Raw genomic sequence first — 25,131 nt, 5'->3', positions numbered from 1 at the left:
TTAACAGAATCACAGAACTGCAGTTTTTAAATTTAATGAAGTCTAATTTACCATGCTTTCCGCATCAAGTCTAAGAACTGCTTATCTAGCGCTAGATGCCTACCATATTTTCCTATTTGTTTCTAAAAGCTTTCTAAATTTTAGGTTTTACATTTAATCCATGATCTAAGAGAACTTTTAGACAACAATTGGTCTACTCCACTATAACACCATAAAAAATGAAAATAAAAGAACTACGGACTCACCCTCACCCATATCAGCAAAAGCTCAGTGGGGAGCTCAGACTTCCATTCTCATCGGGATCTAATGAGGTGCCCCAATACCCTCTCCACATAGCAGAGAAGGCCAAGTAGGAAGCCAATATTTTTATCTTTGCCAGTTATGTTTCCTCTCTCGTCTTCTACCAACCACAACTGTGTTAGTGGGGACCAAATAGGGAGCCTGTAGATTTACCCCCATCAGCCAGGAGGTGGCACCTCTCCTCTTCCCCTCTGCGGTGATGTGACGTCAAAGGTGGTCTAATGGAGAGTCAGGACTTTCACCATTATCCACTGGTAATAAGGTCATCCCTACTACAGATCACTGGAGACCATGTAGGGCCCCTGGAACTCCCATCCAGCAGTAATGACAGCCCCCTCCCTCAGGTGTCAGCTGAGGCTGAGTGGGAGACCTGGACCTCTACGTCCACCTGGCAGTAAGGTAAGGCCCTCCTTCCTTGCCAGAATGGTATCAGATAAAGCCTGTTAAAACAGAAAGTTTAAGTAAGATCCAAGGTGTTATAACATAATCTAAAATGTCCAGTTTCAATAGAAAATCACTTGTGATATCAAGAACCAGGAAGATCTCAAACTAAACAAAAAATAAAATAAAACATGCCAACACCAAGCCAACAGAAATATTAGAATTATTTGACAAAGATTTTGAAGCATCCATGGTAAAAATGCTCCAACAAGCAATTATGAATATCCTTAGAATAAATGAAAAAAATTAAAAACCTTAGCAAAGAAATAGAAGAACCAAATGGAAATTTAGAACTGAAAATTTCTATTGTTCTTTCTCCCAGTTCGCTGTTTCTTTCCTCTGTTTCCTGTGTTTTCCTCCATTATTTCAGTTCTTGAATAACTGAATGTAAGTAACTGAAATGAAATATACAGTGGATGGGTTCAACAGCAGAATGGAAGAGACAAAGGAAAGAATCAGTGAACTGGAAGATAAAATGATAGAAATTAACAAACCTGAACAATAGGGAGGAAATAGACTGGAAAACAAAAAATCAACAGATCCAAATCTACGGGGGAGGAAGGACTGAAATATACACAGTCTCAAGGCCTAAGAGGTTCTGTAAAGGCCGTGGGCATGCCCTTCTATTTCCCCATCAGCTATGTTCTCCTCACTGGTTGGCCAAACAAATTGGTTTAGTCCCTTGGCCTCTCTTTGTCCAGTGGACAAGATAAAAGAACTAATGAAAGAGAGTAAACAAAGTAAAATAGAGAGAAAACAGAGTATTTTAGCTTTAAGACGGCATCTAGGTTTGGTGGATCAAGTTCACCAAGAAGGAATTGGCATTCGGGAGATATTGTCTCTAAATTCTGTAAATGTTGAGGAGTGTTCCTCACTTTTGCATCCAACCTTTTCAAAGTCCTCTCACAGCTCCCACTCTAGGAAACACACGGATTTACCACTCTTAGCAAACTTCCTTAACCACTCCATCGCTGTGACATCCAGAGTTGCTTGTAAGATGAAGAACAGAAATTGTTAAAGAGAGAAGAGACATTGTATAATAATGGACATTTTCCAGAAGAAATCCACATGTTCTAAAATGTCAGAGCAGCATGAAACAAAGACACACGTCGAATAAAGGAAGCCTCCCGTCAGCCAGCACTGCTCTGAGGAACAGGGAGCCTCCAGGCCCGTGCCCCCAACCCCGCGCTATGACGGAAGCTTCAGGGTGGGCCTAGCACACCGACAGAGAGTCTAAGTGGGACTTTTTTTTTTCTTCCTCTTACCAGACACGAGTTCTTTTAGAAAGTAACTGCAGCAACCTACCATTCTTAGATTCTCAAGAGAGTGTGTTTTATAAAGGGATGGGGGAAGGTTTCCCGTATTCTTCACCTCGAAAAAACTTCCTCTCCAAAAGCAGTGGTGTTAGCAAAACTCCCTGTGCGGAACATTTTCTTCTCAACTCTAATTATAGATCTGAAATTCAAGCAAAACGAAAACAAAGATTCTGGAGGAGCCTCAAGAAAGTGTCACAAGTTAATATAATGTGACTTCCCCCCCACCCCTCCCCACACCGGTTGCCTTTTTGCTCTCAAGTGCTCATTGAGCAAGGAGGAACTGTGCTAGTTTCATACAGATTCACGTGGACAGACCCTGGCTGAGGAAAATCGTGAGGCAAATTTGTTCTTAGGGGCCCTTCCTTGCTGACTTCCTTGTTTGCAGCCGCCCACAACTTCCCTCATTCCGGTGTTCCATTAACCTCCCATCCACCTCTTTCCTTGGCTTCTCATTGTCTCTGACTCCCACCAGGTAGCCACCCCAGGCACTGTCCCAATTTTTGATGTATCACTCACTCCTCTGCCCTATAAAAATGTTCGCACTGTCTCTCTCTCTCTCTCTCTCTCTCTCTCTCTCTCTCGCTCCAAGGTACTGTGGTCAGTTAGCCAGCTCATTGGGAAAACCCAGATAAATACATTCTAATTAAGCTGAAACAAGCTCAATGTGTTGCCTCTCCCAGGGCATATGTGTATTAATAGAGTGCAGGTGACTTATCTGCAGGAAACAAACTTCTGAGGATGGAATTTCAGATTTCAGAGGCAGGCCAAGGTGGGAAATACGTGGATGGAGTCCTCAAGGGCCACTTAAAAGGCATTCTCCTGATCTGTTCATGCCTCAAGACTAACGTGGCCTGTCGAGGCCATGGAGAAAGGAAGAGCAATGGACCCAAACTAGTGCCTCCTTTAGGGAAACTCTGAGGTGGTACTGGGGGGGGGGGGGAGAAATAGGGAAAAAATGAATATGAAGTCAAGAAAAATATTTTCGTGATTTTTCACTTTGTAAGACAACAAAGTAACGAAATCACTGATCATGTTAGACATAAAGGGACTCCTAGAAACCAAACGTTTCCGCCGCCCTCATTTTATACCAGAAGGCACTGAAGCCAAGAGATCCAAGATTACGGGGAATCGGTGCCAGAGCCAGAAGCAGAACTTGGGTCTACTTGATTCCCAGGGCAGTCCTTCTAGTCCACCATGTTGGTCGTGCCCAGTTTCGTGGACAGTAACTTGACTTCTGTATCTGGTTGGATACCCAGAGATGAGAAAAATAACTTTTCCAAGTTCTTATCCATACTTCTTACATCATCATAATTGAATTTTGGATTTGTTATATTTCAACTCATCCCCTTCTATTTATAGTTAAAGGAGGATTTCTAATCAATGTCAACAAAATTATTGTCTGACAAAGATCAAACTGGAAGAAGAAGTGCAAAGCTAGGTAGATTCTCTAAAAAGCACGTGCGGATGTGATAGCCAGCTGGCTTGGTGACGTGAGATTGGATAATATCCCATTAGCACTGAGAAACTGTGAGTGCAAGTCACATAAAAATGAAATTAGTCTTCCCCATGTGACCGGGGGGGGGGGGCGGGGGAACAACTCACGGCATCAAACAGAGATTGATGACACCAAATCCTCCCCTTTGAACATTAGGTCATGTGCCGTCCTGCCCACAAGAGCTCCAGTTGCTGGAGATCTGTGGCTCCTCTGATCTCTGGTCACCAATTATCTCACAGCTGTTTCTTCATCAGAGAAAACACCCCAAGCCCCACTCTGTCTTTAAATGAAGCACAAAGCACACAACTCCGTAGAGGACCAAAAACACCCTAAGGAAATTGTTAGAATAACACAGCCAGTGTTCATCTTCCCGATCACCCCTCCACACCACCGCCCATGTATGCAAAATGTTTTAATGAGGTATGAGAAGCAAACTATCATCTGCAGAACAGACTTCAAGTTATATAGGAATCGGATCTGCAAAAGCCCCAAATCTACTCATTTTCTTTTGCAGGTCTCCTGTGTTCTCGAAGGAGATCTTGTTCATTCTCTGGTCCAGCTACTGCCTGTCTGACATTGTTAAATCATTCATATCTTTTATGGGGAATGTGTCCTCCTTACGACACCCTCTCTCAGTTTCCCATTCATATAACTCAAAAGACAAAAGTTGTACTAACAACTTACTGGAGTTAGGCAGTGCCAGCTGTTGACTTAGCCAAATCTTTCCATGGTTTTTATGGGAATATCTCTAGTCTTATTCTCTCTATTGGGTTCCTCCTTCACTGCTTTATCCCCTCTCAAAACATTGCAATTTCTTGATGAACTAACAGAGATATCCATTTCAAACAATGATTTCTAGGTAGTGTCACCAAATGTTCTAATTTGCCCAGAACACTTCCAGTTCATGGCCATTGTCCCGTCGAATTATTAATAGCACCCTCTGTCATTCAACAAATGTATTCGTTAGAACAAAGTACATGGCCCTCCTACCTATATAGTTGTATGCATGGATATGGAAAGATCTCAGTACTACAATTGTGAAAAATCAAGTTGCCAAGTAGTGTGTAAAGTACAATCTCACTCATCTAAAAAATTCAAATACATGTGCCTGAAAAAATATATATAGAAAACTTAGGAAAGAAACCTGGCTATGGTTCCTTGGAGGAAATAAGAGTCTTGGGTTGAGGGTGGTGAGAGGGATTTTTTTTTCACTTTTTGTCTTTCTATTTGATATGTTTACCATTAGCATGAATTTATTTGCTAATAATAAAAGAATGATCTTTAGGACTGAAGGTTTAGAATTCCCATGATGCAAAGGGGCTGCCAAGGTTTCTCTGCCACAGGGATTATTTTTTCAACTTATTCACCTGCTCAAAATGGTGACAACCAAAAAGTAAGCAGCGACAGCCAGTGCCATGAAATGTATGACTCAGAACCCCCCATCTTGTGTTCCATTTCTTTCTCTTACATGAGCAAGAGAGAAAAAATAAAGGAGATAAAGGAAGACGAATACAGTTCACTGGTAAATCTAGAGAATGATGCCATGGGTGAGCCTGAACCAGGCTCTGGGGTGGCAAACATTAGCTTGGTTTCTGGGGTGACCTGCCTCTGGGGTGACCCCATGCCTAGCCTTCACTTCCCTTTCTCTTCTTGCCTATTTCTCCCCTCAAGACACACATGCATCTTGATTTTTTTTTCTGCCTACAATGACGGAAAGCCCATAATAAAATGCTTAGAACTCACAACTGACTAGAAAATCATGGTCGTCAATTAAGGGGAGGCTCTGCACCTGTGACCCACTGCATCTTCCATCCTCTATCGTGGGAAAACGTCAGGCGCCATCTTCCTGCCGCTGTCAACCTCAGAAAGTCAATAAGTAAAGTTCTCTCCTGTTTGCTTTTGGGGCTGAGTGGAGTACATTTGGTATCTCATCTGCAGACCCCACAAATTGTTGGGTAGCACGTTACTTACAAGAGAGAGCCCCTAAGCTAGAGAGTGGCTAACACAAGTTACTTGGTCCCCTGCTTAATCAGTGAGGCCCCTGTCCCTCTTGTATGCTGCCTTTTCTCCTATTGAAAGTAAGAGAAAAACACTGATGCCAGTCTGTTGAGTGGCTAAGTCAGCCAAGAGGGTTTGGCAGACGATTCCTTTCTGCTCTGTGGCACATCGCTATTTATTTGTGAAAGGTCGCTGGATAGCATCTCCTCATTGAGATCGATGCAGATTGCTTAACACAAATATTGACAAAATGAAATAGAACCAAATGGGGGAAAAAAAAACCTCAGGGGATTTTAGGCTTCGATAACCAATTAAAACCTTCCTTTTAAAATTGCATTAAGTACAAAGCATAGCACGAATCAGAAGGAGATCATACCAATGATCTCTCACTGAATGCACCCGGAGCAAAAGAAAATCTTGGCATGAAAATGTAAGTAAAACACCTTAACACCTTTAGCAGGATAGATTTGTTTAAAGAACGTGATATTTTGTCCTCACCACTAGAGTTTGCCCTCAGTCTCCGTTTATATCATTTTTTATATCTAAGATTTTAAATCGAAGTCCAATTGCATGAACGATGAAGGGTCGCTGATTCATTCTGATCAAAAAAAAAAAAAGAAGAAAAGAAAAAATCAACAAAGAAGATCAATTTAATGGGCGGGAAACTTCACCGCCATGTCCCAAGTGAACTGGGCACCACGCAGGAAGGCTTTGGGTGTCCTTATTAACCAATTCCCAGTGAATTGGAAGAAAAAAGGAAAGAGCTTCCCTCCTTCCTAATTTTCATTTAGAAAGGCATGTTCTCTTCCCCACCCAAGACACGCGGTAGGAGCTATCATGATCCCAACTTTACAGGTGGATCCGAGGGGAAGGTGAATATGCACCCCAGCAAGGCTTTCCTAACAGAGGCATCCAGACTCTCAACTGCTTTCTTTCCCTGCCTGGGGCCAGACTCACATGCACATATTCCGGGAAGCATCTTGGCACACAATTATGCTGAAAATGAGCAGATTCCTGAGATAGGGAAATTACTATTATATCAATCTGTTACCAGGCACTGCAGTGAGGCCTTTCTCTGCTTAAAGCACCAAATACACCCAGACACCGAGCCAGGTTCTCCCAGGATCCCTGTTGCCCTCTCCTTGTTGGATACAGCTGATCCCTGCAAGCTCCTTTCGGGGGAGCACAGCACCAGGAGAGCACAAGCTGCCGTCAACGTTCCTTAGGGTCAATAATCGTTCAGATCGGCTTTTCTCAACTTCAGGCCTCACTCCATAGATTGTGCTGGAGTGTTGGGGGAGGAAAGGCGGCAAAACCTCCCCTAACTCCTGCCTCTGTCAAATGGCGCTGGGAAAGATTGGCGCCACTGCAGGCCCGGCTTCCAGCTCTGAACCCAGTGGATAGGAGTGCTCCTCCCCCCCCTCCTCGTGCTCCCCCCCTCAGTCACTCTGAAGTGCCATTGGCCGCTTTCCTGTTCCTCCGACACCTAAAGCTCATTCCCACCTCATGGCCTTTGGGACGCCCTGCCCCCGGGTCTTGTCACGACCGGCGTGTCCTGGTCACGCGCGTCTCCGCGCACGCGGCGTCTTCTCGGGGAGGCCTTCCCTGCTCACCAGTCTGAGTGAACGATCTCCGCTTCTTGGCTTGAGTTTCCCAGAAGGGATGAGGACGCGTGTGCAGGTGATTTGATCAGAGATAAGTCTAATCAAATCAGATTATTTACGGGCACGCTGCCAGTGGAAACCAGCAGGGAGTGGGGGGACACAGAAAAGGACATTAGAAGAAGCCATGAAAGGGTATGAATTGAGGCAAAGACCAGCCTTGTCCTGATCCCACAGGAGCTCTGGTGTAAATTAGGCCCGAGGGTCAGTCTGGCTTCCTTGCACCTGGGCTTTCACATTGCTGCCCCAGTCAGTGCTTGGTCAGGCTGGGGAGGGACGCGGGCCTGAACCCCCAGGTATATGCGGCTCTTGTGCCCGCCCGCGCAGTGGCTCCAGCACCCGGAGGCAGACGTTTGAAGGGAGTCACAGGTGCAGGCTGCGCGACGTCATATGCCCTCCGAAGCAGGGGATGGGTGCACACGCCCGTAAATGTGCCCACCACACCCACTCACCCTCCAGCCCATCATTCTCAAAGACACATTCTTGTTTCATTTGCTTGAATGCACTGACCAGGATCTGAGATTGTCTTGTCTATAAACGTGTTCAGGTCTTGTCCGTCTTCCCAATTCAAATAATATCTGCGTAATAGCACAGATGCAACTGTCTTGTTCACTGCCCGCGACCAGGGCTAGAACCAGTACTTGGACACAGAGGCTGCTCAATAAATATTTGTTGAATAAATGAATGAACCAGGCTCATACGCTAGGACCCAGCGGAGGGGCTAGCCCTCGGACCCTGTCCTGGAAGGCAGAGGACAACTGTGACAGAGCGAAATGAGCACAGGATCTGGAGTCAGTAAACTTGGCTTTCATAGTCCTGGGAACTCAGGCAAGTAAAGTCCCTACGTCTCCTTGACCTCTGTTTTCTCACCTGCGTAGTAAAGACAAGTGTGTAGAGACTTATCTCTAAGGATGTTTGTCACACTGTTGTTTATTACAGCTAATCATCGGAAAGAACATAAACCTTCAACCCTGGGAAATTAATCATACACAATGGAATGCCATAGAAATGGTAGAAATAATGTGAAAATATTACTTAATGACATAAAAAGAGCTCTAAAATATATGGTTACAGGGAAAAAAAACAGTGGTGTGCAAAACAGTACGTGCAGTACCACTCTATTTAACGTATTTTATAGGTGTCTATTTATATCTGTATATGTTTAACAAAAACTGAAAGGATGCACATTAAAATATTTATAGTGGTTGCCTCAGGGTGGAGAGATTATGGGGGTTTTTTATTTCCTCCTTTTATGTTGTCTGCGTTTTCTAAACTTTTCAAAGTGAAATGTGGATTACTTTTGTAAGGGCAGAAAGGTATTTTTTAAACTAGACTGTAGTTTACCGTATTTAAACTAGATTTTGTAAACTAAATCACTTTTATAAGGGGAGAAAGGTATTTTTTAAATTACTTTTTTTTACAATGCCAAAATAATCTGCAAGGACTATTCTAACACTGTTTGTTCTTATGAGGACAGTCTGCAAAGCTGTGGAAAGACCATGAGACCGGCTCAAGTCCAGCCTCTGCTCCCTGTTAACTAGGTTGCAGGGGAAAAGGTGATGGGGATGGTGGACGGTGCTTAGTAAACTTTGAAACATCAGTCTCTCTGGGCTCAGCTTCCTCATCTGCAAAACCCAGATGTTGCCAAAAATCCCCTCCAGAGGATGAAGACGTACACTGCATAAAAGAGCCAACTGTACATGTTACGTCCCGCACATCAGAAGTAAGCACATAATAAAAGGTTCCTTGTAGTTCGTGCTCCCTGAACTGAGGGATTACTGGCTGTCTGGATTTGAACATTTATTTTTTTTAAGGTTTTTATTTATCTATTTGAGAGAAAGAGTGAGCAAGAGAGAGAGAGAGAAAACAAGCAGGGGGAGAAGCAGACTCCCTGCTAAGCAGGGAGCCCAACTTGGGGCTCAGTCCCAGGATCCCAGGATCATGACCTGAGCCAAAGGCAGACACTTAACCGACTGAGCCACCCAGGCACCCCTGGATTTGAGCATTTAGTCGTTCAGGCTGACATCGTCACAGCAAGTACATGACAAGAACTCCTCACCAGAAGGACAGCATGGAATGAACAATTCTTAGCACTTGTCACCAGCTTATACACAGCAGTAAAAGGGTTTTTGTCCCATAATGGATCCAGGTCCTTCCTAAAGTTTCCCTTATGCGTAACCAGTAGCAGAGCCGTTACTCTTACTTGATAGAATTTGTAATATTGGCTGAGAGTTGATGAAAGTTTGAGGCTGATAATTAATCACCCCTTTTTCTTCTCTGACTTTTGAACTAAGTAAGAAAAAAGATGCAGAAAAATGCTGGAGGATCAACGTGTCGGCTTTATCCCTTATCAGCTTGATTACCGATATGGAGAAGAGGGCTTGGGTCTGTGGTCACAGTTGGGTTTTGAACACTTTCTCCTGTGCACTAAATTACCAGTCCCAAACCACAGAATCACGACCTCCCAGGTGAGCACTCCACAGGAAAAGAGCAGTAAGAGGTGCTTTGGAAAGAGAGAAGGGAGCCAAGGCCCTCAGTTCACTCCCATTCCCCAGTCTCAACCACCAGATAGCCTCGCTTGGGGAGGAGCCAGTAGAGGTGGTAGAAGGAAGGGTAAAAGTTTCCTTCCCATTATATTTTCCCCTTGGAGTCAGATGTTCCTTCTTGAAATCCCTGAGGATTTCTCTATTTTGTTCACTGCTGAATCTGACTCCCTAGCTCTCAATAAATATCCACTGAAGAATGAATGAATAGAAACATGAGAACTAGAAAGTGGGATTTTCCCTAACTATAAGAAGTTGTTTGAAATTATTTCTTCAGCTCAACTATCTATTCATTGGCTCAATTGAAAGTACTAGATATAAAAGAACAGCATTGTCTATCCCTTGTTGAAGGGTGTCTTAGTGGCTTAAAAGTGTAGTCAAAACATCCAAGAAATGGAGGGATCTTGGACAGACTATAGGGAGTGACTCATTGGACCCCAAGTCATTACACTGGGTACTACTTTAGGATTAGGCAAAAGATAGCAAGTTAATAAATCCCCTGGACCCTAGTTTTCTCATTTACAAAATGACACCTACTCCTTCTCCGAGTCCAGACAACAAAGACTAAGAAGAGGTATTAGCAGAGCAGTATATACAACCATCAGCTATAGAGTCTGGGTACCCCACAGTTCACGCAGTGCCTTATTTACTGTTTGCCAATATTTTGCCATGTCCACATATCCTGTTTCTTCCAGAGACACAAACCAACTGGACAAGTTTCTGTAAAATCCACATAATGGCTAATTCATTCCTACTTTCCAAATGCTTTGCACTAGCTTGAGGAAGAAAAAATTTCCAATTTAAAATAAGGATTTTGATTTTGAAAGTAATGGTATTAAAGTCAATTCTTAATATCAAAAATAGACTTAGAAATAAACTTGGATTAGGTCTAGTTCTCAGGAATAAATGTTGGGAACTATGAAAGCATCTCTGAAGAGATCTATATGTTAGGTTTCAATTTTATTCTTTACTGAATCTCTGAATCACAGACATACTGAACACAGACCTTAATTTAAGCCTTCTAATTTGTCTTATTTTAAAATTCCACACTAAATAGATATTCTCCAAGGAATACTGAGCATTTTCATTTTACCTTTTCTTTTAGTAATTTCATAAGCCAAGGGCCATTTTTAAGCTTAAAAAATGTGCTAATGAAACTACCAACTAGGCATAGACCAAATGTGTTTTTCTTTCTAGTGGCTGTTACAGCCAGACAAAGGGGATAAGGCTACAGAGATAAATTTTGGAGCTCATACGAACATAGTCATAAAATGGTGTCCCCAAGTCAATATTCTAAATAGGATGGAAGATATCGGCGACATGATTTCTGTGTCCCAGAAAATAACTCCCATCTCTAACCTTTCTTTAAACATCAACAGCACAATTGGTTGAGATCTCTCATTACACCAGACCGGTAGTTCTCAACAGGAGCGATTTTGAGTCTCTCCTTCCCCGGGGGACCTTGGGCACAGTCTGGGACATTTTGGGTTGTCACGATGGAGGGAGGACATGCTACTGGAATCTACTGAGTAGGTCGGGAATGCTGCTGAGATCCCACAGTGCACAGGCCGGTCCCCTACAACAGAGAACTATTTATCCCAACATGTCAATAATACCACGACTGGGAAACTCTGCACTAGCCTCTTAGTACTGAGCAATCTTCCGGATCTGCACTGTGCGATGACTAGGAGAGTAAGTCTTCTGTTGAGCCTTAAAACGCTGGGTATGCTTTGGATAAATGGAGGGTCAATCCAGGAGAGAATTCCAATGGAATTCGAAGGGGGTCCATAAGCAGGCACACGTGCATAAAACATTGAAGGGACAATGTTCAAGCCAGTCTACCTTAGAAGGAGACCCCAAATTGGGGTACAATAAGACATGAGGCAGTGAAGCTAGTTTTGGGAAGACCGTACATGTGTTACATTAAGGAATTGAGCTCTATCCTTATAGTTGGTAGTGAAAAATTGACAACTTCAGAGCAGGAAATGAATATATATTTTTACCCACTTTTGAAACGTAGGTGCTCTGAACTAGTCCCAGCGGTCTCACTGGGTGTAGTTCAGATTAGAGATGAAAAGTCAGGAGACAGAGAGATCACTCACTAGATTCTCATAAATAACCAAATATATGAATCCAAATTACAGTAGTGATAGAACTGAAAGAAAGGAACAAGAGAAAAGAAGATATGACAAAAAACAAAAGGTTTGGCTCTTCCTCTGGGAGTTTGGTGAGGGTAACTGAAGGAATTCAGAGGTGAGAAGTTGGGACTCCGCGAACCAGGAATTTACTGAAGCTGAAGGTCTGGGCCAGACATGGGTCAACAGCCAGACATGTGATGAAGGGTAAAGAAGGGCCCCTGAGGAGTTAAGATGGCGGAGGAGTAGGAGACACCGTTTTCAGCCGGTCCCCCGAGTCGAGCTGGATAGGTACCAGACCAGCCTAAACAACCACGGAACCAGCCTGAGACGCAGGAAGACGCATCTGGATCTCTACAAATGAACATCTCCAGCGCCGAGTACTGAGTATTGAGGTACGAAGCGGGGAGCCATGAAACTGTGCACAGATATCGGAAGATAAACGGAAGGGGGAGGGAGCCGCCGCGTTCGGGCGCCGGGAAGCGGTAACCACTTGCACGGGGGAGCAGGCGGGGCTCGCGGTCGGCACCCGCAAAACAGCCGACTGAGACCGTGAGCCGGGTGCGCGCGCCACCAGGCATCTCGCGGAACCCCGGAATCCCGGTGCGCTCACTGGATCCAGACTGAGACCGGGAGATCCGGGAGCGCGCGCGGGGCGGCTGGCAGCTGGCGGCGTTAGAAACACAAAGGACAGAGACGCGCCGGCCCTGGAAGTGAGGGCTGGGACGCCGGGTGTGGGGCGCACATCCCGGACGCTGCAGGGTTGAGCAGCACCAACAGAAACAGAGTTAAAGTGGCCAGAACATTAGTAGAGAACGGGCCGCAATCCCTCTGTTCCGTGACAGAGGCTGAAATTCGGCGCTGCTGCTCTGACTCTCAGAAGAGGCACAGCAAACCGCCAGGGAAAGCCGCCAGAGAACAAAAGCCTGGAAATACCGGCTCAGGGAGTGCCCATCCCCATCCCCCCTCGCAGGGGACACGGAGACTCTACCCAAACAGGGCTGCCTGAGTATCGGCGCGGCAGGCCCCTCCCCCAGAACACAGAAGGCAGGCTGAAAAATCAAGAAGCCCACAACCCGGGCGCCTGGGTGGCGCAGTCATTGAGCGCCTGTCTCCGGCTTAGGGCGTGATCCCGGCGTTCCAGAAAGGAGTCCCTCATCGGGCTCCTCCGCTGGGAGCCTGCTTCTTCCTCTCCCACTCCCCTGCTTCTGTTCCCTCTCTCGCTGGTTGGCTGCCACATAAATAAATAAATAAATAAAATCTTTAAAGAAGAAGCCCACATCCCTAAGATCCCTATAAAACAAGGGGCACGGCCTGGGACCCAGTCAATAATTTGGGCTCTGGAAACCCCCGCAACCTCTCTTCATCAGAATGACAAGAAGGAGAAGCCCCCCCTAGCAAAGAAAAGACAGTGAGTCTGTGGCCTCTGCCACAGAAATAATGGATATGGATGTAACCAAATTATCAGAAATGGAATTCAGAGTAACGATGGTCAAAATGATGAGTAAAATTGAAAAAACTATTAACGAAAAGGTTACTGAGAATATAGAATCCCTAAGGACAGAAATGAGAGCGAATCTGACAGAAATTAAAAATTCTATGAGCCAAATGCAGGCAAAACTAGAGGCTCTGACGGCCAGGGTCACAGAAGCAGAGGAACGGGTTAGTGAATTGGAGGATGGGTTAATAGAGGAAAAAATGAAAATAGAAGATGGTCTTAAAAAAATCCACGCCCACGAATGTAGGTTACGGGAGATTACTGACTCAACGAAACGATCCAATGTTAGAATCATCGGCATCCCCGAGGGGGTGGAGAAAGAAGGGCCCCTGACTCAAATCCAGAGCAATGCATTATCACATCAGATACCAGCTAAGCAAAAAGCAAGAAACTGTCTCCCCGACATTGCCTGCACATCTTACTTCTGAATGTTTCGCCCATTAGATTTCTATCTGTAATACTCTCTCCACTTTGCAACTAAGACCCACCTTGGAAGCCCGGCTAGAGACACCTCTTCCTTATTGATATTCTCCCTGCCATTGCAGAGCAAGAACACAGAAGATGGCCTGATATTCCAGCTAGAATGGTACAGAGACATGAACCCAAGGAGACATGAATATTTACAGATTAGATACAGCCTAGAACACAGGCAGGCCTGGGTCAGAAATCCAGGCAAATGGTTCAATTTAAAAAAACAAACAAACAGAGGCGCCTGGGTGGCTCCATCGTTAAGCGTCTGCCTTCGGCTCAGGACATGATCCCAGGGTGCTGGGATCGAGCCCCACATCGGGCTCCCTGCTCCACTGGGAGCCTGCTTCTTCCTCTCCCACTCCCCCTGCTTGTGCTCTCTCTCTCGCTGGCTGGCTCTCTGTCAAATAAATAAATAAAATCTTTTAAAAAACAAACAAACAAAAAAAAAACCTAGGCACCAAAGATGAATAGCCAGGAAATTCTCAAGCAGACAGAGGAAAAAGCACGGGAGTAAGAGATGAGGTAGAGTTTAGTCAGAAGGAAGGAAAATGCATGAAGAGAAGTGTAGACAAAAATCCCACGTGAGAGCTCATTCTGTTGAAGAACCGGCGCTTCCGAGGGGGCTGGCCAGGCTCAGAGCCACTCTCTGGCCCGCCTGCTGTGGGATCATCAGTGCTTCTTTCACTTTCCCGAGCCCGGTTGCCGAGTCATAAACGGGCGGAATGGTGTCCACTTCGCAGGACTCTCGTGACTAAATGAGATTAAATGATACACATGCAACAGGAAAGATGTCGTGAATTTATTAAGATGTTTTTCTTTTTGTCTTTGATGACACGAGCTTCGTCTTAGTCTGCTGCTTCAAGTTCACACTTCCCACCTGATTCTGTTAAAATGCAAGTTCTGGTTCAGCAGAACGGAGCAGAAGCTAGCCTAGGCTAGAGTCTACACTCCTGACAAGCTCTGCTGGAGCTGTGGCCACTGCTGTGTAGACCACACTTTTAGTGGCAAGACCCTAGTGTGCCCAAGGCATTCAACTGATTGGGATTTGTTACAGATGAGGATTTGTGCGAGACGGCAAAAGAAAGACCGAGATAATGTTCAACTTCTGAAGTTCAGAAGTAGGATTCTGCAATAACAGAGTAGACATGTGAGCAGGTTCGGGGCTAGACCCCCACATCTTATGTAAGTGATGTCTACATTCAAAGAAGAAGGGGAGAAAGTCAACTCCAGTCCAGCCGCAGAGGACTGTGGGAAAAGGAAGCTAGCAGGAAGTAGCAGAGCTAGTGTGGAGATGCAACGACACCACTCCTCTCTCCCGAGAGTGGGGAGGTACATCAGATAAATGAGGTAATCCTAAGGGACAGATTTAGCTTTCCCCAGCTGCCGGGTTTCCATGTTGGCTTGGTAGGTTTCCATTATAGCTGAGATCCTGACCCGGAAGCTATTTAGACAGCTATTCACCACCATGGACCATTGGAGTGGTGGAGGACTCCAAAGATGACCTGAGCTGGGGCCAAATGAGGGTGACAGCTAGATCTCAAAGGAGTTCTTCCATCAGCTATAGTGGAGCGGAAGCTAAGTCAGCCAGGCAACAGGACCACAGCCTGCCCAGGGCAAGAGAGAACAGCCACAACTTTAGCCATCTTTGTCAGCAGAGCAAGCAGTACCCAGGACAAGGGACATTGGTCTAGAGACCGGAAAAAGGATGTCATCCCTAAGGACCCTGGTTCTTCCATGTGGCCCTAGGGTTATGGAAAGCCGCCCCCTCCCTGCATATACCTAAACATTTTAGAAAAAAAGCAGGGAGAGAGGGAGGCTTTCTGAGAAGCTGAGTGTTTTTATCCAATATAGATTCAATGCTACCTAAGGGAGCAAGTTAATTTATGGGATTGGTCTAAGCTTGGGATTGGATTGGACAGTTAATTTTCCCTGGTGGGTTGGGGCTTGAGAAGAAGGCCAAACTTCTTAGAGACAAAATAAAGATATTACATTTTTCTCTATACATCCGAGCTTATACAGTGAGTTAAATTTGCAACCACATGACAAATATATAAAGTGCTTAGCAACATGCGGCTATATAGAAAGTGATCGATAAACTGTAACTAGGTTAAACAGGTTAAGTAAGGACTATGAAAAAGCCACTGGATCTGGCAATTAAGAGAACATCATTCCCTTTTGGGAGGGCAGTTTCAGCAGAGTGACAGGAATAGAAACTCGCCATGAAAGATATGCATCCCAACCATGATGGCCACCATCGAACGAGATTCCACACTCAGCGCAGCTCTCATTTATGCAGAGGCAGGGAGGGGCGGGAGAGGGTAGAGCTGAAGTCCAACACTCCCAGGTCAAGGCTCACTATTATCATCCATGGAGTGGAAGTATCCCTTAAGAAAGTTTAAATTTTATTTCTGGAAATTGGCTCCAAAACAATTCTTTTGATGGACTGGGTTTTTGCTAAGTGTGAGATGGCAGTTGAATATGAAAAAACATTATAAATCCCAAAGCTGTAGCCAAGATTCCTACATTTGAAAACAGTCCCAAACAAATTAGGTCACTCTGCACACCTCCAAATTGTGGTTTTAAAGACAAGGTTTGCACCACCTCATAGTCTGGAGAGGACTCTTGAATTTCTTAAAGCACTTCACCTCTCTTACCTTAGTTGAGGGTTTCTGTTCTCTCCTGCTCCCAGGCTCAGAATTTTCCTAATGGCCAGTGTATAGCTCTGCTTCTTCTCCCTGAGCAGTGAGATCATTCATTCATCAGTGGAATAGCTGCTCTTAGAGAAATTATGAAATAGGGAGGCTGGTCGTGACCATCCCCACTTTTCTCTCTGAGATCACACAACCTAATTTTGCCATCCTTCCCACCTCACCAATATACAGAACCCTCAATCCATCTCCTGGTTGCCCAGATGTCTGCTCTCCCAAACGTTCTTCCCCAACTGCTCCCCTCCCCCAAACTCAGGCTGTGCCCCAGGCCTGCCCTTCACTCCCTCCTGTTCCTCACCCTCTACCTCCTGTCAACCTTTGCTAGTTCTCTGTTTGGTGATCTCAGGCCCCACTCCCTCCAAGGGACAAAGGTGATAATGCCTTTCAGATGACCTGGCATCTATCTTCCTTACCTTGTAAAAATACTTCATGTCACATGAAAAGACGCACAACATCCTTAGTCGTTAAGGAAATGCAAATCAAAACCACAATGAGATACCACCTCCCACCCACTACGAAAACAATGATCAAAAATGTGGAAAATAACAAGACTAGCAAGTGTTGGTGAGGATGTGGAGAAACGGGAAGGCTCGTACATTGCTGCTGGGAACATAACATAGCGCAGCTGCTGTGGGCAACAGTGCGGCCGCTCCTCAGTGAGACGAACAGAGTTACAACATGACCCAGCAATTCCACGCCTAGGTATATGCCCAAAAGGACTGAAAACAAACGCTCAAACGAATACTTGTACAAGAATGTTTACAGCAGCGCTGCTCACAACAGCCCAAACGGAGAAAGACCTCGATGTTCACTGACAGATGGATGGACAAACAAATTGTTATATACACACAACGGAATGTTTCTTAGCCATAGAAAGGAGTGAAGTACTATCCAGGCTACGACAACATGGATGAACCTTGAAAACATTGTGCTAAGCCTAAGCAGCCAGACACAGAAGGTCACATAGTGCACGATTCCACTGTATGAACATTTGGAACAGGTAAATCCGCAGAGACAGAAAGAGGCTAGAGGCTGCCTAGGGCAGAGGCAGGGAGGAACTGGAGAGTGATGGCTGATGGATGTGTGGTTTTATTTTGGAAGCATGCAAATGTTTGGGGATTTTATAGAGGTAGTGATTGCACAATATTGTGTATTTATTAAATGCCCCTGGATTTTTTTAACTTTAAAATAGTTGTATGTGGGCTCCTGGGTGTCTCTGTCAGTCAAGCATCCGCCTTTGGCTCAGGTCATGGTCCCAGGGTCCAGGGATGGAGTCCCGCATCAGGCTCCCTGCTCAGGGGAGAGTCTGCTTCTCCCTCTCCCTCTGCTGCTCCTCCTGCTTGTTCTCTCTCTCTTTCTCGCTCCCTCTCTCAAATAAATAAATAAGATCTTTTTAAAAAATTTTTAAAAAGATGCTTGTCTGCTTAAGACCATTAGAAAGCAACCGGGAGTGAGACTACATGGCCTCTAACTTCTCAAGAACAGGTAGTATCTCGTGAAAATGTAAATCCCTATAGAGACCAGCCAAATGGCAGGTATATAGACATTGGAGTACCTGTAGAATGCCTTTCAAGCAGCGTATAAAGTATACTTTATCCGATCAGCCCTGCCCCCATCCCCAAGGCCAGCCACCAGCCCTGCATCTCCCCAGCGGATGATTCCATCTAGGAGTTAAAAAGCATCTATGGGCTAGAAACTCCTTTCCTATATCCCCATACTTTGAGACTTAGTAAGGAAGCTGTGCCATTCTTTTTCGCAACTTAAAATTGTACATTTTGCTATCCTGGTTAGAGAGAGGCCACCGACTGAAATATCTTGCCTCAAGAGCAGGTGATGTCAGCATCTCATTATCAGAATTTTTTCCCTGCAAAGCTTTCATGTTCTTCCAAAGAATGTTCCAGTTTAATGGTAAGCCCCTTAAAATGCAGGGTTGTAACTAATTACAAGGGAGGAATAACTCTGTCTTAACACAGGGGCCTGGCCCATACAAACCATAAAACAGAGTTGAATTTCCTGAAATAAGTTGAATCTTATTTCCAGGCCCTGATTCTGTACTGAATTGATTGTGTCCCTCGTTCAGTATCCCAAGCCCTAAAGTCTCATGCATGACATTGTTACTTTCTTTACCGCCATGCTGTCTAGAGGTGAGATGACTTTAAGACACCTTCTGAGTTTTATATCCTTTATAGTAATTGTTACCATCTCCCTCGAGCCAGATATGGGATGAAAGATTACAAAGGAGGGGCGCCTGGGTGGCTCAGTCGTTAAGCATCTGCCTTCGGCTCAGGGCGTGATCCCGGAGTCCTGGGATCGAGCCCCACATCGGGCTCCTCCACTAGGAGCCTGCTTCTTCCTCTCCCACTCCCCCTGCTGTGTTCCCTCTCTCGTTGGCTGTCTCTATCTCTCTGTCAAATAAATAAATAAAAAATCTTTAAAAAAAAAAAAAAAGATTACAAAGGAGATTTTTCCTTTTGTTTCATGATGTGTCGTGTCCAGAATTTCAACACAAGTTTATCAATGGCGACTCATGCAACTCAGCTTCCCAGAGCCAAATATGCTATTGGAAGAAGAGCTTTGATGAGAAATAGAACTAAGAATGAACATAACTGTGCTCTTAGAGGCCACAGCTTACACTTGTCCTTGAGAACATGGCATCCAAGTCAACCAAGGTTATAGCACTTAAAATAAAAATGCAGATGGCATTTTTTCAGTGTACCAAGAAATTTCACATTCCTTATCTAATTTGACTTTTCCAACTACCAATGAGATGAGTGGGACAGTTACTGTTACCTCTGCTTTAAAAATGCAAAAACTGAGATTTTAGTTTTAGGAGTTGGCTTAAGATCACATACTTGGTAAAAACATAGACCAGGCGTGAATCTGGTTTATTAAAAGCCAGAACTCTGTCCTCTCACTTTCGTGCCCATGCTTCTAATCCCGTCCTGCCAAAACATCGGTAAGCCACCAAAATAACTGGAGGATTTCTGCTGAAGCAATCTGGCCTCTCTTGCTTCTTTTTGCCTTGCAGGAACGCAAGGCTCTGCCCTCGGCCTGGCCCACGGTTCCCACTGTAGCCCCCCACAGGTTGTGCATACCATCGGCAATATTAAAGACACCAGGGGTAGAAACTGAGTTTCTTTTTCAAATGATTCACCTTTGTTTCTATGCAGCTGCTGTTTACTGGAGGCTTTGGCAAAGAGCAGTGGGATTCTTATCCTATTCCTGATGCAATTTTTAATTTCCTGCTATTCCCCAATCTCTTCTCATTAAGGACATTTCTCCCGCACACAAGTTTGTACATTTTCCAAAAGTACAGAGGCTTGATGTCGCTTGCTTTGATATCTGTGATTCTTCTAGCTCCTGGATTTCTTTCTTCCTCGCCCATAGTCCAGCAGCAAGGACAGAAGTGCAGTGGTACAGACTGGGGCCAGGTGGCAGGGCAGGAGGAGAGGGGTTGCCTTTTAATGACCACGTCCTGTGCGCGGTGCCCTGAACTACGCACTTTATAAACACTACCTCGGTACTGGTGTTTTCCACGGCATATGTACCGCTGATTGTACCGATCGTTTTTAAAGTACACACACAAAATTTTTCTTTACTTTAGGAATTATGGGTTTTTAGTTTTCTTCTATGGTGTAGCTTTTCATTTAAAGTAGTAACACAGTTTTTTAATATTTATTTTTTTCAGTCAACTTATGGAAAATCTTAAATAATGGCAAAAATCATAAAGGCCTCAAATTTCGGAAATCCAGCCTTACCTCTTTTGATCTCAAAATGACCCAGCGGAACGAAGGGGGAATTAGACCCAGGTTACAGAAGAAACTGATTTTCCAAGAGCTTAGGTAGCGTTTCCATGTCATACAAGTACAGATACAGTAAGAATTTGATCTCTGGTCTGTCTGGCCCTGTTCAGGAGACCCACCACCCAAGAGCACACACACTCCCCCCCCCCCCCCCCCACGCAACAGAGGTGACAGCCTCTGGGGTAGAACCCTGAGCAGCGCTGCCCTAAGAAGCAGCACAGGGCTTCGGAGTCAGGCCCCACCACCTGCCAGTCCCATGGCCAAGGACAAGTCACTTCTCTCCCCTACACCTCACTTTCCTACTCTGAAAACAGGGATGATAAGGAAACCTGCCTTGTACATCGTGGGAAATGAGGATTTGCTGTTAAGAGCAGCCGGTAGAAAGCCTGGTGCATACGAAGAGCTCTGTAAATGTGAGTTAGCACTGCTATTGTTACTAATATGAATAAGACTCTTCCAGGCTTTTAGCTCGAGGCTGTTGTCAGGCCAGGCTTGGGGAAAGAGCTGGGCTGAGCCTCCACCATGGGGGAGGGCCTCAGGGACTCCAGGTGGGAGCCCTGGGAAAGGCAGGACCCGACCAGGAGAACGTCAGGCACTCGCTACCCTGAGGCAGGCCTGTGTGGCTAGGGCTCGAGAGCCAGTCTGCCTGACTGAGTTACTTCTCTGTGCCTCAGTCTCCTCATCTGTGAAATGGAAGGATTAACACTAGTTACCTCGTAAGATTACGTATCTTAACTCAAAGTTCATATACGGCACCTGGTAGGAGCTATGTCAGTGTTCGCTGTTTTTACTGGACTCCCTTTTTTCTGGGAGGAAGGTGGGAGTTGTGCCGGGGATGTCTGTGGAGAAGCCCCTGGCCCTGGACCAAGATTTCAGTGCCCTAAGGCCCCTTTGGTATCCGTTGTGGGCAGAGCTGACCCTGGTGAGCCATAAACACACTGCCTGAGAACAGCCAGCAGCCTCGGGCCTCACTCAGAGGCCACATGACAAAGGGCTCTGCGCCCAGCATCACGGTGGGACATTTCTTACATGCCCTTTGGTTCCCTTCCCTTTTCAGGAGACCCACATTTTTAAAAAACATTTGACCCCAAATATTTCTTAATATCTCCAAGTCTCTCTCTCCACGCCCCCTCTCTCTCCTTTATTATTCAGCTGAACTCTGTCCAGGGATACTTAAGAATGCCCAATTATGAGGAACAATGAACCCAAAGAAAATCAATAGACCTTGGGTAGTCCTGCCAGCAACCCTAAACAGGAAGTTAAAAAGGGATCAAAGACACTGGCAGGATGGTAACTTTATTCAGGGTAGCCTTGATCCCTAGAGAGAACTGGGAGATTTATCTTTTCTAAATGTCATGAGCAGTTCTCCTAGTTGGTAGGCAGAGAAGTAACAGCAGAAGAAATCAAGGAGTCATTGGGGTGGGGGCGGAGGGCAGTGGGAGAATTAGGCTGCCCACCAAGGAGGTAGCTGGGCCCCCCTTCCCCTGGCTCTGGAGGCGAGCTCAGTGTCTTCTGGGCACTCCCAGTCCCCACCACGAACAAGCGCATAAATGATCTCGGGTCCCTGGGGAAAACACTGCTGCCTATTCTGCCCCACCCCGGGCAGGTGTGAAGAGTGGGGCTTCCCCGGCAGCTGTCAGGGGGCAGGGGTGGGAGCACAGGCCTAGCAGTGGGTCCTGACGCAGCCTCTGGCAGCATGACGAGACCCTGGGCAGGTGAGTCAGCTGCCTCAGCCTCCCATTCAGAGGCACAGAGCCGTGATTTTTCAGACTGCTGTTGCTTGGCCTGGGCCCTGGGCCCCATAGTTAGTAAGCTGTGGCCATCGGTCTGGCTTTGTCGTACCCCACAAAAACCTGCACTGAGACCAAACACCATCTCTTGGAAAAGAAATTGCTTTTAATAATTCACTGCTTAGGTGTGGGGTGTAGAACACCGAGGACATCCAGAGGAGAGAGAGAAAAGTCCTGGCAAGCTGCACTGCAGAGAAAAGCCAGAAGCTACAGAGTAAACATGTACCAAGGAGGGAGAATTGAGCTCTGACATTAACTGGTTGTTCTGTGAAACTGCAGGGCGACCTAATACCCCTTGGGTCTTTTCCTCTCTCCACTGATCCTTATCCCCATTCTAGTTTAACTTCTCCATCTTAGACGGAGCCGTAGCTTTATTAAACATTAAAACTAGGTTGGATGATGTCCCTTACCTGCTTCAAAATCTTTCGTACTCTCAGGTCAGAGTGCAAAGTCCTCATCACCAGGCCTGATTGCCCACCCCCCACCCCCCAGCCTTGTCTCCAGACATGCTCCTCTTGCCCGGGACTGTATATCCAGCCACTCTGGTCTTCTGTCACAGAATGTCCTGCCCCAGGATCTTGGCCCAGGCTGCCCTCTCCAGCTGGCACGCTTCCTTGTATTTGCTGGGTTCATTCCTTTTCATTCTCCAAGGCTCAGCCCTCCTACCGGGCTCCTCAAGCCCTCCTGCTGTTCATGCCCGTTGCTCCCTGTAGGCTCCCTTCAGAGTCCTGACCAGTGCTGTGCCTAATTATCAGTGTCAGTGTCTAGTTAGTATCTACCTTCCTCCGGGGACTAGCAAGTTCCATGAGGGCAGAGACCAGAACGACCTAATGCCTAGCACAGGGTAAGTAAGTACTCAATAAAATTTTGAGGGAATAACTAATTAAAGGAATGAAAGGATTAGCCAGTCCATCAAAAGTGATCGCAGGACTTGCTTAAGGTTGTATAGCTGGAATCCAGACTCAAGCCTGTCTCAGTCAAAGCCCATGCTCTCAAAAATCACATTTTTACTTACACTTTAAAAAGTCTTTGAGGGCAAAAGTGAACTATTGGGAATTCATCAAGATAAAAAGCTTTCGGGGCACCTGGGTGCCTCAGTCAATTAAGTGTCTGCCTTCGGCTCAGGTCATGATCTCAGGGTCCTGGGATTGAGCCCCTCATGGAGCTCACTGCTCAGCAGAGAGCCTGCTTCTCCCTCTTCCTCTGCCTGCTGCTCTGCCTACTTGTGCTCTCTCTCTCTTGCCCTCTCAAGTAAAAAAAAGCTTTTTAAAAAATAAGATAAAAAGCTCTTGCACAGCAAAGGAAACAGTCAACAAAACCAAAAGACAACCGACAGAATGGGAGAAGATATTTGCAAATGTCTTATCAGATAAAGGGCTAATATCCAAAATCTATAAAGAATTTATCAAACTCAACGTCCAAAGAACAAACAATCCAATCTAGAAATGGGCAGAAGACATGAATAGACATTTCTGCAAAGAAGATATCCAAATGGCCAACAGACACATGAAAAAGTGCTCAACATCACTCAGCATCAGGGAAATACAAATCAAAACCGCAATGAGATACCACCTCACACCAGTAAGAACGGCTAAAATTAACAAGTCAGGAAATGACAGATGTCGGTGAAGCCGTGGAGAAAGGGGAACCCTCTTAACCCTGTTGGTGGGAGTGCAGCTGGTGCAGCCACTCTGGAAAACAGTATGAGGTTCTTCAAAAAGTTGGAAATAGAGCTACCCTACGACCCAGCAATTGCACTACTAGGTATTTACGCCAAAGATACAAATGTAGTGATCTGAAGGGGCACCTGCACCCCAATGTTTATAGGAACAATGTCCACAACAGCCAAACTATGGAAAGAGCCCGGATGTCCATCAACAGATGAATGGATAAAGAAGATGTGGTATATAAATACAATGGAATATTACTCAGCCATCAAAAATGAAATCTTGCCATTTACAACGACATGGTTGGAACTGAAGGGTATTATGCTGAGTGAAATAAGTCAATCAGAGAAAGACAATTATCCTATGGTCTCACTCATATGTGGAATTTAAGAAACAAAACAGAAGATCATAAGGGAAGAGGGGAAAAAATAAAAGATGAAATCAGAAAGGGAGACAAACCATAAGAGACTTTTAATCATAGTAAAGAAACTGAGGGTTGCTGGAAGGGAGGGGAGTGGAGGGATGGGGTAACTGGGTGATGGACATTAAGGAGGGCACGTGATGTAATGAGCACTGGGTGTTATATAAGTCTGCCGAATCACTGACCTCTACCTCTGAAACCAATAATACATTATATGTTAATTAATTGAATTCAAATTTTAAAATTTCCCCCAAAATAAAATAAAATAAAAAGTCTGAATTTATGTCCTCACGTTTCAAGATTCTACAAAGAGAAAAAAAAATTATATCTATATGGTTGGTAGGAAGTGTCAGGTGGCCAAGAGTCCAGGGTTACAAGAGGCTAGAGGTCTGGGTGACCTGTTGAGATGACAGAGAAGGGACAAGAAGCCAATGGGCTTGACTTCTGGAGGATGTGGCCCAACCCTGACTGACTGCTCTGGAGGCATGAAGCTAAGCCCAGGTCAGTCCAGCAAGAGGCCCTGGGTGGCTCTGGTCAAGACAGGGTGTCCTGGCCCCAGATCCCTGGCTAAAGCGGGCAAAGGACTCCCTTCTTCAAGACATCCCCGCTACCTGCTGGAAGCGAAGCCTGTCCAACGCCTAGATCCTCTGGGGTTCAGGGCGCCCCAGCGTCTTGCGGAGCAAGGCGTTCACCGCTCTACGCAGCAGCCTCAACGGACCAGAGACTCATTCGGTCTGCTAGTGATGAAAACCACCAGGTCACCCGAGACTTGCCTAGCAGTGCTTCTTTGTGACAAGAAACCAACGTGCTAGCGAGTGGCCCAGAAGAAACTTGCTGAAGAGCTCCTGCTACCCCTTTGGATGCGCCCCTCCCCTCTCCTCCCG

General features: G+C 45.6%; 1 long non-coding RNA gene across 3 annotated transcripts in view; it reads right to left on the bottom strand.

Annotated features, from left to right (window-relative positions):
• Nucleotides 1-25,131, bottom strand: part of LOC123800618 (uncharacterized) — a 38,168-nt gene that overhangs the window by 10,157 nt on the left and 2,880 nt on the right. Inside the window, exons 2-3 of one of the 3 annotated variants that reach the window (XR_015721750.1) lie at nucleotides 16,513-16,593; nucleotides 12,792-14,609 (exon numbers count right to left, since the gene is read on the bottom strand). This is a non-coding gene — a long non-coding RNA (uncharacterized LOC123800618). Of the gene's footprint in view, nucleotides 1-12,791; nucleotides 16,594-25,131 lie in introns of those variants that run through there. The other 2 variants (XR_015721749.1, XR_006781959.2) reach the window with 2 other exon arrangements.

Source organism: Ursus americanus, chromosome 26, assembly GCF_024610735.1.
Source record: "Ursus americanus isolate L20-20 chromosome 26, mUrsAme1.1.p, whole genome shotgun sequence".
Taxonomy (NCBI): Eukaryota; Metazoa; Chordata; class Mammalia; order Carnivora; family Ursidae; genus Ursus; species Ursus americanus.
Note: the sequence above shows the minus strand (reverse complement) of the source record. Positions and strands in the feature narration are given on the sequence as shown.